Source organism: Macaca mulatta, chromosome 8 (assembly GCF_049350105.2).
Source record: "Macaca mulatta isolate MMU2019108-1 chromosome 8, T2T-MMU8v2.0, whole genome shotgun sequence".
Lineage (NCBI taxonomy): Eukaryota > Metazoa > Chordata > Mammalia > Primates > Cercopithecidae > Macaca > Macaca mulatta.
Genome location: NC_133413.1, coordinates 150517590 through 150530065, shown reverse-complemented (window position 1 = coordinate 150530065; position 12476 = coordinate 150517590). Strand labels below are relative to the sequence as shown.

General features: G+C 45.2%; 1 protein-coding gene and 1 long non-coding RNA gene across 10 annotated transcripts in view; both read left to right on the top strand.

The window, feature by feature from the left end:
• The window catches only part of LOC144330867 (uncharacterized), a 31532-nt gene extending 20300 nt beyond the window's left edge, over window positions 1–11232 (top strand). Inside the window, exon 3 of the long non-coding RNA XR_013397457.1 lies at window positions 10177–11232. This is a non-coding gene — a long non-coding RNA (uncharacterized LOC144330867). The remainder of the gene's footprint in view (window positions 1–10176) is intronic.
• The window catches only part of TRAPPC9 (trafficking protein particle complex subunit 9), a 732314-nt gene that overhangs the window by 262952 nt on the left and 456886 nt on the right, over window positions 1–12476 (top strand). The window lies entirely within an intron of this gene.

The following is a 12476-nucleotide window of genomic DNA, read 5'->3' as shown; positions in this document are numbered from 1 at the left end:
TACTGCTCAAATCAGCCTCCCTGAGCATTCGGGGAGCAGAGTTTTTAAGGATAACTTGGTGGAAGCCAGTGAGCCGGGAGTGCTGATTGGTCAGGGCTGAAATCATAGGGAGTCAAAGCTGTCTTCTTGTGCTAAGTTGGTTCCTGGATGGGGCCACAAGATCAGACAAGCCAGTTTATCAATCCGGGTGGAGCCAGCTGATCCATCAAGTGCAGGGTCTGCAAAATATCTCAAGCGCTGATCTTAGGAGCAGTTCAGGGAGGGTCAGAATCTTGTAGCCTCCATCTGCATGACTCCTAAACCATAATTTTTAATCTTGTGGCTAATGTTAGTACTACAAAGGCAATCTAGTCCCCAGGCAAGGAGGAGGTCTGCTTTGGGAAAGGGCTGTTACCGTCTCTGTTTAAACTATGAAGTTTCTCCCAAAGTTAGTTCAGCCTATGCCCAGGAATGAACAAGGACAGCTTGGAGGTTAGAAGCAAGATGCAGTCAGTTAAGTTAGATCTCTTTCACTGTCTCAGTCATCATTTTGCAAAGGCGGTTTCAGGGCCACCCTGTGGATGCTGTGAATGCTCTGAGGGGGAAGCAGACGGTTTCCCTAGAATGGGTGTTGCTTAAGCTGAGCATTGGAGACTGGATGGCCAGTGCACCAAGCTTCCTTGTGTCAAGGAAAGGCTCTTCCTGAGCCCCCAAGACCACCTGCCCTGCCCTTGTCTTTAGCCCATATTGGCTCCCCCGTGACAAATCTCGATTTGTTTTCTTTTGTTCTGTTCTCTTTTGTTTTATATTCTGTGCTTTTGAAGAGATGTGGCTGTTTTAAAAAGCAACATGGAGCTCATTAAATGAAATATCCCTAAGGGTTGGATTGTGGCCCAAATGTCAGTACATATCTGGTAAGGAAAGAGGAAATTAAAACCCACATCACTGTATTTCATCTAGATAGTCCTTGATACCAAGGCAGACACATCTCAATAGCAGAGCTGCATACCATCCAAACAGCAAAACAAAACACAAACACAACCACCCCGGGGTTCGAATTCAGCCTTTGTTTCCTCAGCCCCTTTTCCGTGGGAAGTGCTGCCCTGGGCCTCACGGCTCTCATCTGCAAAGTGAGGAGGAGGTGCCTGCCCTGCCCTCTTTACAGGCTTTTTAAGAGGATGCAAGTGAAGAAAGGGTATGTGTGTTTTAAGACTGCAGTGCTCTTATGTTAACATCGGCTCACGTTAGGATTCGCAGTTCCAAAGCTCATTCCCGGTTTATTTGCAAAATATTATCCTAAATTTGTCTCAAGGTCTTCTCTTTCTGCTCTCTCCTTTTCTTTATGTTCTCTTCCTCTTCCTCACTCTCTTTATTCTCCTCCTCTTTTCTTCCTAGTGTCCTGATCCAGTCCCCTCACTTGTTATCGATCCCACAGTTTTCTGTGGGGCAGTGATGTAACCTGCGTTCATCTATGATGCACTCACGTATGCATGTAGTTTATGTTTACTGAGTGTTACTCTATTCCTGGCAATTGCTATATGCTGTGGATATAAAAGATAAAATGATACTTTCTCAAAAGGAGTTCACACATGGATCATTGCATGTGTTTTCGTGTCACAGGTGCGATCTGTACAGTGGATCGTTGAGTGTGTTTTAGTATCACAGGTGTGGTCTGTACATGAATTGTTCATTGTGTTTTAGTGTCACAGGTGCGAGCTGTACAGTGGATTGTTGAGTGTTTTAGTGTCACAGGTGTGATCTGTACGGTGGATCGTTAAGTGTGTTTTAGTGTCAGAGGTGTGATCTGTACGGTGGATCGTTGAGTGTGTTTTAGTGTCACAGGTGTGATCTGTACGGTGGATCGTTCAGTGTGTTTTAGTGTCAGAGGTGGGATCTGTACGGTGGATTCAGTGTTTTGGTGTTACAGGTGCGAACTGTATGGTGGGTCAAGTGTGTTTTAGTGTCAGAGGTGTGATCTGTATGGTGAATAGAGTGTGTTTCAGTGTTACAGGTGCGAGCTGTATGGTGGGTCATTGAGTGTGTTTTAGTGTCACAGGTGTGAGCTATATAGTGGATCGTTGAGTGTGTTTTAGTGTCACAGGTATGAGCTGTATAGTGGATTGTTGTGTGTTTTAGTGTCACCGGTGTGACCAGTACAGTGGATCAGTGTGTTTTAATGTTACAGGTGTGATCTGTATGGTGGATCATTGAGTGTGTTTTAGTGTCAGAGGTACCATCTGTACGATGGGTCATTGAGTGTTTTAGTGTCAGAGGTGCGATCTATATGGTGTGTTTGTTGAGTGTGTTTTGGTGTCACAGGTGTGAGTGGTATAGTGGATCATTGAGTATGTTTTAGTATCACAGGTGCGAGCTGTATGGTGGATTGTTGAGTGTTTTAACGTCACAGGTGTGATCTGTATGGTGGATTGTTGAGTGTGTTTTAGTGTCAGAGGTGTGATCTGTATGATATGTTTGTTTTAGTGTCAAAGATGCGAGCTGTATAGTGGATCGTTGAGTGTGTTTTAGTGTCAGAGGTGCGATCTGTACGGTGGATCATTGAGTGTGTTTTAGTGTCACAGGTGCGATCTGTACGGTGGATCGTTGAGTGTGTTTTAGTATCAGAGGTGCGATCTATACGGTGTGTTTGTTGAGTGTGTTTTAGTGTCAAAGGTGCCAGCTGTATGGTGGATTGTTGAGTGTGTTTTAGTGTCAGAGGTGTGAGCTGTACGGTGGGTTGTTGAGTGTGTTTTAGTGTCACAGGTGCGATCTGTACGGTGGATCATTGAGTGTGTTTTAGTGTCAGAGGTGCGATCTATACAGTATGTTTGTTGAGTGTGTTTTAGTGTCAAAGGTGCCAGCTGTATAGTGGATCGTTGAGTGTGTTTTAGTGTCAGAGGTGCGATCTGTACGGTGGGTTGTTGAGTGTGTTTTAGTGTCACAGGTGTGATCTCTACGGTGGATCGTTGAGTGTGTTTTAGTGTCAGCGATGTGATCTGTATGGTCGGTCATTGAGTGTGTTTTAGTGTCACAGGTGTGATCTCTACGGTGGATCGTTGAGTGTGTTTTAGTGTCAGCGATGTGATCTGTATGGTCGGTCATTGAGTGTGTTTTAGTGTCACAGGTGTGATCTCTACGGTGGGTTGTTGAGTGTGTTTTAGTGTCACAGGTGTGATCTGTGCAGAATGCACGGTCAGGGATGTGTAAGTGTAGTCATGCAAATGCTCACAGGAATTTTAAAGCTTCAAAGACAGTTGATACCAGAGCTGGGTATTGAAAGATGAGTCGGTATTGAGGTTCCTTTGAGACCTTCCAATCATTGAGTGCCCTAGGTACAGGCACAGAGTGTGACTTGTGTATCTCAGGAGCCTCAGTTACAGTTGGCCTCTGTGTCCACGGGTTCAGCAGCTGTGGATTCAGCCGACCTTGGATTGAAAGTATCCAGACAAAAAAACTGCATCTGTACTGAACATGTACAGACATTTTTCCTATCATTCGTTCCTAAATAATACAGTATAACTATTTATATAGCATTTACATTTTATTAGGTATAATAAATCTAGAGAGTAAGTTATACAGAATGATGTGCATGGGTTATATACAGATGTGCTATTTTAGATCAGGGACTTGAGCGATTTTGGTATCCAAGAGAGATCATGCTGTGGGAGGGGAATGACTGTATTTCATGTGGTTGGGGTGTGAAGGGGTGCGGGCTGGGGAGAGATTGGATAGGAGGAGGTAGGAAGGCAGAGAAAGGAGGACAGTGAATGTAGAGGCAGAAAAGATAGACAGGGGCCTTTGCCATACTAAGGAGTTTAGATTTTAAATGGGTGGTCATGGGGGTTTTAAGCAGCAGAGTGTATGGATGGAATTAATTTTCAGAGAGTTCAACCCTGGGAACCCCAGGGTTAGAATGGATTAAAACTGGGATTAGAATTTGTGGCTCCAAGGAAGTACTGGAACTGGGACTGGACCCTGTGTTTTCTGAATCTGTTTCTTGGACTTTTCCCAGAACATTGCCTTGTGCAAAATGACAAAATGTATTAGCTTCTACATACTGGGAGCCTTCTCGGCATTGGGCACTGTGCTGAGTGCTTTGCATGCATTACTAGCCATTTTCAGACCAGCCCTGAAAGACAGGTATTGCAGTCTTCATTTGCAGCGATAGTTTGTCCACAATCACACAGCTTGGAGGTGGCCTTGGCCGCCTGACCTCAAAGTGCACGCTCTTCCCATTAGAACAGTGGGCCTCCTGTGGACCGGCTGCAGTCTTTCCAGTGGACATTCTAGCAGTAGGCACCAACCAAGCTTTTTTTTTTTTTTCCTGAAAGTACAAAGATCCCTTCTGCCCTTATGGAACTTTGTGGGAGAGCGTCATTTCTTCTGGCTCAGATATGAACTTCTTAAACTTGCCAGTGATATAAAAAATGGACAGTTTGTCTTAGTATATGTTTCCAGCTCAACTTTGAAGATTTATACCCAATACTTATATTCAGCTGACTCAGGTAAGAAGCTAGGCTTTGCAATGCCTACACCATGAAACTTCTCCCTATCTGAAGGTAGGTCACTCTGTTTGGGTTAAATTTGTGTTCATGATATTAAAGCTTAGATCTGCAGGAATCTCGGCCTTAGTCCTAAGTGTGTAATTTAAATTTATTCCTGTGGGGAAATAGCCAATATCTCCATTAGAAAATCACTTCGGAACACATTTTCACATTTTAGATTGATGAGCCAGGGATTTAATAGATTATTTAGAAAATTTCCTCCACGCAGCTCTGGAATGAAGGTATATGTGGCAGAGGTGTTTGAAATCTGTCTTTCCCCAGTGAAATACTTGTTTTACTTCTGCAAGATTTAAACAGCCATTCAGCTGGGCATGGTGGCTCACGCCTGTAATCCCAGCACTTTAGGAGGCCGAGGCGGGTGGATCACCTTAGGTCAGGAGACCAGCCTGACCAATATGGTGAAACCCTATCTCCACTCAAAATACAAAAATTAGCCGAGTATGATGGTGGATGCCTGTAATCCCCACTACTCAGGAGGCTGAGGCAGGAGAATCATTTGAACCTGTGAGGTGGAGGTTGCAGTGAGCCAAGATTGTGCCGCTGCACTCTAGCCTAGGTGACAGAGTAAGACTCCATCTCAAAAAATAAATAAATAACTAGTCATTCCTTGAGTGTTTGGAGAAAATATCCGATAAATAATGGCTACTAGTTGTTATGTGATTAGTTGGAATAGTTAATAGTTACCCATGATGTGACAAGCAGTTAATTCAGTGCATTGCATATTATGTCTGGTTCTTAAACCTCGTTGGAGCAGGTTTTGCAGGTATTGAAGCCAGGCTCTGCATAGTGGGGCCGCCCTGACTGCACAGCTGATGCGAGGGCTGTGGGAGGGCAGCTTGCTCCTCCCCTGCACCATGCTGCCTGTTTTTACTGCTACAAAACACGCCGCGGGAACTGTGCCAGGAGGTTTCTACATATCACCTTGCTCTGTGGAGGACTGGGCCTGTTGACTGCAGAAGTTGGCCACATGTCACCTTGCTCTGTGGAGGACTGGGCCTGTTGACTGCGGAAGTTGGCCACATGTCACCTTGCTCTGTGGAGGACTGGGCCTGTTGACTGCGGAAGTTGGCCACATGTCACCTTGCTCTGTGGAGGACTGGGCCTGTTGGCTGCAGAAGTTGGCCAGTGACTTCTTCTAACAGAGTCCTTTTGCCTACGTTGAGGTGATCATGCCATGGAATATGGCACCCATCACTCTTGCATGGCTGTGGGGAAACCATTTTCAGTTAAATAAGTGAAATACACGTGTGCCACTCTTGTGACCTTGCTTTAACTTTCTGAAACCTTTCTTAGGCTTGACAATTTACTCAGCCTGCTCGGCCTTCATTATCTGGATCTGGATTTGCAAATTATAGATTGTTCAAGGAACCTGTGTTGAAGCTTGGGGTTGATTGGAAATGAACACAGCTGATTTAGAGTCTTTTGATTAACCAAAGCTTCAAGATGTTAACATTTTTAAAGAAGAGAAGGGATACCGTATTTTTTCAAATTTTTGCTACATACCAGGCACCATCCACGATCTTTTAAAATCCTCATTTTAGTCCTGAGTGATGCTTCTCACCCTTTGGTGGTGGCTAGGCCCAGAGAAGTGAGTGAGTGATGTGTTAGTGTAGGGGAGGAGATTTAAACTCAGGGTTACTGACTCTCAGACCTGTGCCCCTTCCGCTGTGCTGTGGGGTATTAGCCAGTGACATCTGCCTTTTTGTGGACAGCATAGTATTATTGGGGGAAATATGGGGCAGGGCAAGCATTTGGGTTTTCTGTTAGGTTGTTCTTGCATTGTGATAAAGAAATACCTGAGACTGGGTAGTTTAAAAAGAAAAGAGGTTTAATTGCCTCATGGCTCTGCACAGGCTGTCCAGGAAGCCTGGTGCCAGCGTCTGCTTGGCTTCTGGTGGGGCCTCAGGAAGTTTCCAGTCATGGCAAAAGGTGAAGCCAGAGCCGGCGTGTCACATGGCGAGAGCAGGAGCAAGAGAGAGATTGGGAGGTGCCACACACTTTTAAACAACTAGATCTCGCGTGAACTCACTCGTCACCAAAGGAATGACGCTGAGTCATTCGGGAGGGATTGGTCCCCCATGATCCAGACATCTCCCACCAGGCCCTACCTCCAACACTGGAGATTACATGTCAGCATGAGATTTGGTGGGCACATAAATCACCATATGAGGCTTTAAAGGCAGACCTGGCTTCACCACTATTAGTATCACCCACTGGCAAATTACTGAGTTTCTGTGAGCCTCAGTTTCTTTATTTCAAAAATAAGAATAATATGGGTCTCAAACAGCTCTTGTGAGCTTGGAGAAAATGCATATGAGAGCATCTGGCACCTTGTCGGCCCTCAATAAGAGTAAGCTTTGAGTTCGTTTCCTGTCTCTGTTAGTGATCAAAGCCTGAACGAATGCACCTGTGCCTTGGTGGGGGCAGATGCTGAGCACTGTAGAGGCTATTGCAACCCCACCCCTCCTCTAATCTGGCCACTCCTAGAGACTGCCCATTCTTCCCATTGAGAACAGGGATTAACAGCAGACGTGACTTTGATCCTGGACAGTGAACTTGAGAATCCCATTATTGGAGAATCCCTCAACTGTACAGCATCTGTTTGGCAGCAGCAAAAACACGCTTCAGTGCTCCAAAGGTTTGCTTTACCCTCGATTAGTCTCTGTTCTTATATATTTGACCTTCTTTCTTTGAAAGGCTGGGCAATGAAACTGGGCACGTTCTTGAAATTTGCTAAGGGTTTAAAAAAAGAAACCTACTTCTCAAATAGCCACTTTCTAGAGTGAGGAAGGAGGGAAAGCCATGGCGGAGAAGCAGCTAGCAGTTTGTTCTTCAGCACAGCTTTTTGCCTCTTTCTCTTTGCAGCCTCCTTTTGTGTAACACAGTGACCACCTTTTCTCAAGTAAGATCTGGTTCCTCCAGGCTCTGCTTCTGTGTATACCTGGGCAGTTGGGCCCAGTCTCTCTGAACCAGTTAATTCCTGCTTGCAATTCCACTGCTCATCATCCCTTAGTAGGGATTAGTGGTTGTTTTGTTGTTGTTGTTGTTGTTGCTGCTTTTTTGAGATGAAGTCTGGCTCTGTCGCCCGAGCTGGAGTACAGTGGCACAATCTTGGCTCACTGCAACCTCTAGCTCCTGGGTTCAAGCACTTCTCCTGCCTCAGCCTCCCGAGTAGCTGGGATTACAGGCGCCTGCCACCACGCCTGGCTAATTTTTTTTGTATTTTTACTAGAGACGGGGTTTCACCATATTGGTCAGAATGGCCTTGAACTCCTGACCTCAAGTGATCCTCCAGTCTTGGCCTCCCAAAGTGCTAGGATTACAGACGTGAGCCACTGCACCTGGCTGGATTAGTGGTGGTTGTTATTATAGCTGTTTTCTATAGAATTTTAGTAACACGTTCACTTCTGGTTTCTGACCAGGGCTCCTGATATAGGACAGTGATCAACAGGCACTTGTTAGCTTTGGTTTCTCTGTCTTCTCAGTTCAATTGATCACATCTTTATGAGGATTTGTGCTTCAAAACTTACCAAGAATGTGGTGATGCCTCAGATAGACGAGAGAGCTATGGAGGCCGTGCGTCTGCCCTGCAGAACCTGGCTGTTATTCCAGGACTGGCATATGTGACTGCTGCTGAGGAGGAGGAGTTTAGTTTATGCGCATGAGGTGTGGAGAGGAGGGGAAGATAAGACCATAGAGAGAGCCGAAAACCAGATGGCTTGTGCTAAGAGCTGCACATGCGAAGCAAAAGATTTGGGAGATTGTTTTTATTTGTGCTTATTTTTTTCCTATCACAAAGTAATGAGTGATCCTTGTAAAAAAAAATTCTAGAAACTTGAGGAAACTCTAAAGGAGAAGCGCAAAACATTCCCCAAAATCTCGCTACCCAGCAATGGGTGCTACTCTCATTTTGGCATATTTCCTTCCAGTTTTTCTCCATGCATCTCTGTATGTAGGTGAGATCAGACCTTATGAGCAGTCTAGTCCTCTATTTTACTAAAATTATGTTATAAGCATTTTCTTACCCCCTTCAAGCTTATATTTAAGTTACTGCTCAGTAGAACTCTAACATGATTTCTAAAATGCCTCCCCTTTTGTTTGAGGCTTCAGTTGCTAGTTTTTCCCAGTGATAACACTTTGGCAAGAGGAGCTGATCTTCTGAAATAGTGAGCTGGCAGAACTTTTAAGGCAAGGAGTTATGTATCTGATCTTACTTTCAGGGCAGTCACTTCTGTGGCCATGCGGAAACAAACCTGGCAGGAGGAAGTACTGGAGGAAGCAGGGAAACTGTTCCTTGGTTCCGGCATTCTTTCAGCAAATATATGCCAGGCATGTGTTAGGCCACTTAGGAAGCTGTTGAAAGAGCACAGGCAGAGAAATGATTCAAGTTTGCAGAAGGCAGTTTTAGTGAGGGTGGAGAGGAGGGAATTGATGTGAGAAGTATTTGGTTGAAAAACAGTATCTGTGTATGGTATGGGTTCCATACACAGAAGCATTTGTAGTGTTATTTGGGCCATGTAGCGGATGGCAAAGCCACGCCCTGGGTTAGAAACAATGGGAGGAGGGCTGGTTTCAGAGAGTATTTGGGAAGTTACTTACAGGGCTGCCTCTTGGCCATTCAGGTGAATGTGTACTACTAAAGAAGTCAATTTCAGCTGGAATTCTGGAGGGAGGTCCAGCTTGGTGGTATCAATTCAGGATAATCAGCTGTGGATGGTCAAATTGTGTGTGGTTCCTTGGAATGAATCAAGAGAGAAGAGGAGCAAAAGTAGATCCCTGGGGAACAGGGGGCAGTCGGGAAAGTGAAGGGAGACTTGAAGGAGGAAGAGGTCAAGGGCATTTCAGGCCTGGATGCCAGCAAGTGCGAGGCAGAGGCTGGTAAAGGGGAATGCCATGTTTAAAGGTAGGGATAGGCCAGCGTGGCTGGGAGAGCTGTGCCATCGAGGTCAGAGTTGTAGAGGTTTGGAGTTTTGCAGGGAGCAGGGATTCAGGAGGGATAAAGATAGAAGCTGGGCATAGAAACAAGCATGTAGCAGAATAGAGTCCCAGCTTCCCCAGAGCTGTGCTGAGAAGTAATGTGGTTTTGAGTTCAGAGGGGGGAGATGTTACTTAATCTGAGGGGTCGGAGGCAGCAGTCGGGATCAGGAGAGATGCATTTAGTCACGGGTTTTTCTTCATGCTGTCATATATTTTTTCAATTCGGTGTTTGTGCATTGATTTTATTATCTGTATGTTTTGTGTATCTACTTGTAGATACCAGGGATTGTATAAAATTTAAATCCCTGAAGGCACTGACACTGTCACTCATTCTTACTGGGGAAATCTCCCCCACCCTCAACCTGCTGAAGAATATTATATTTCTGTTCACACATTTAGCTTCTCCTTCCCCCATGATCTCTGGGAGGCCAGGATAGGGAGCACTATTTTCTTGGCTGCTCCTGGATATTTTGGGGGGAGTAAACTGGGATAATGAGAAGAGCCAAATGAGCCCAAAGGATGTACAGGTGTGGGAGGAGCCCAGTTCCTCTCCCGACCATACTGACCCATCACTGCTTTTAAGAACCTGTAGGATTTGGGAGGCCAAGGCAAGCAGATCACTTGAGCCCAGAAGTTGAGACCAGCCTGGGCAACATAGCGGAACCTCATCTCTACAAAAAATACAAAAATTAGCCAGGCATGATGGTGCGTGCCTGTGGTTCTAGCTCCTAGGGAGGCAGAGGTGGGAGGATCACTTGAGCCCAGAAGGTCGAAGCTGCAGTGAGCTGTGATTGAGCCACTGTACTCCAGCCTGGGTGACAGAGCAAGTCACTGTCTCAAAGAAAAAAAAACACCAATAGGGAGAGGCCAGGACGATGAGGGGAAGTTGGTATCTTTTTGTTAGGTCCAGAGTTTGTGCTGGTGAAAGAAGGATGTAGAAAAGGGATTTAGAAATACAGTGGCTGCTCTTCAGTGCTCTTCAGGGGCCCAAGTGAAGAACTGGAATTTTTTCAATGACATGTGACAGTTGACCTGTGTTTCAGGAAGTATAGCCTTGAGCTGAGTCTGAGATATGTGGGACCCTCGGAACTACTGCAACTACAGCTTCTTAGTACAGATCGAGCATCCCAACTCCGAAAACCCCAAATCTGAAATTTTCGTAGAACCGACATGACACTCAAAGGAAATGGTGATTGGAGCATTTCAGATTTTCCGAGTTGGGATGCTCAGCCGGTATGTATATTGCAAACACAGTTGTCCCTCGGTCTAGGTGGGGCATCGGCTCCAAGGCCCCTGTGTATGCTCAAGTACTCTAGTTGGCCTTGCAGAACTTGTGCATGTGAAAAGTCAGCCTCTGTTTACATGAGTTTCACATCCCACAAATACTGTATTTTCCACCCACGTCTGCCTGAAAAAACCCGCATATGAGTGGACCTGTACAGGTCAAACCTGTGTGCTTCGAGGGGTGACTGTATTCAGAAGTCTGAAGAAATCCCAAATTCTTTTAAAACACTTGTGGTCCCAAGTACTTGGGAAAAGGGATACGCAATCTGTAGAGTACCATGTAGAGATGAGTATCGAGTCGGTGTGGTTGATCCGATGCTCACTTCCACTGGAATCAGAATAACATAGCATTGCTCTCTGCTATGGTTTTTAACTGGCTTTCATCCATAGATTTATTGATTTGCTTGATTCAAAAAAAAAAAAGGAAAGATTTTGCAATATTGGGTTTAATTTTTACTGTTAAAAATAATGAAGAAGACCTGATGATTCTGCACCTTAGGGCAAGTGTTTCACCAGCCATACATTCCCACTCACACTGTCAAGATCCCAGCATTTTAGGATTCCTGTGTTTCTACTTGTTTTAATTAAGAGTAATGAAGAGCTACAGAGACCTCATATTTGGTGAAGTATACAATCAAGAAGAAAAGGATAATTATAAACTGTATTGCTTATATTACAAACATAATATTAAATATAAGTAGCCATTTAATAACTTTTTCTTCTTTTTTTCTGAGACAGACTCTTGCTCTGTCGCCTAGGCTGGAGTGCAGTGTCAACCTCTGCTTCCTGGGTTCAAGCAGTTCTACTGCCTCAGCTACCCAAGTACCTGGGATTACAGGTGCCCGCCACCATGCCCAACTAATTTTTTTGTATTTTTAGTAGAGATGGGTTTTCACCATGTTGGCTAGGCTGGTCTCAAACTCCTGACTTCAGGTGATCCACCCGCCTTGGCCTCCCAAAGTGCTGGGATTACAGGCATAAGCCACTGCGCCCAGCCTAATAACTTTTAAAACAAGATAGAAGTAGTTCTGTTGAGCAAGGAACAGTGATAAAAATGTATAGAAATTGTAAAGTGACTATTTTGTAGCTATAGAAATTCTTTAATAGGGTTGTTTAAATTTGCTTTGTAAATTGGTCAAATTAAGTTTGAGAAAATGTTTTACTTTGAAGTTTGTGTAGTAATTTATAATTTTCACAGGGCGTTATTATCTTTTGCATTATTCGCGCTTCACAACAGGCGTATGACAATTGTTACCCAACAGACGCAGCTTTTGGGTAACAATACCCCAGCTTCACAGACAAGGAGCCTGAGGCGTGGAAGGGTCTTCCTTGGCAGCCACCTCTTCTCCTTGACTTTTTTGCTGGGTAATTCCTACCCTCAGTGTCTGGGTCAGGCTTCGAGGCCTCCCAGACTCCACAGCAGCATCCTGACTGCACCCTGAGCCTGTAGTTCCTCTCTGCTATAAAGTATCTGCTGGATACTTAAGCGCTTCCTAAAATATATATTTGTTTGTATCAGTTCTCACCTAAAACCCTTCCCCATCTCCCCATCAGCTGCAAAATAATACCGGGTTGCCGAGCATGGCGCCTGTGGCCCTGCACCCCGCGGCCCTGCACCAGACGGCACTGCACCCTGCGACACTGTACCCTGCGGCCCTGCACCCCGCGGCCCTG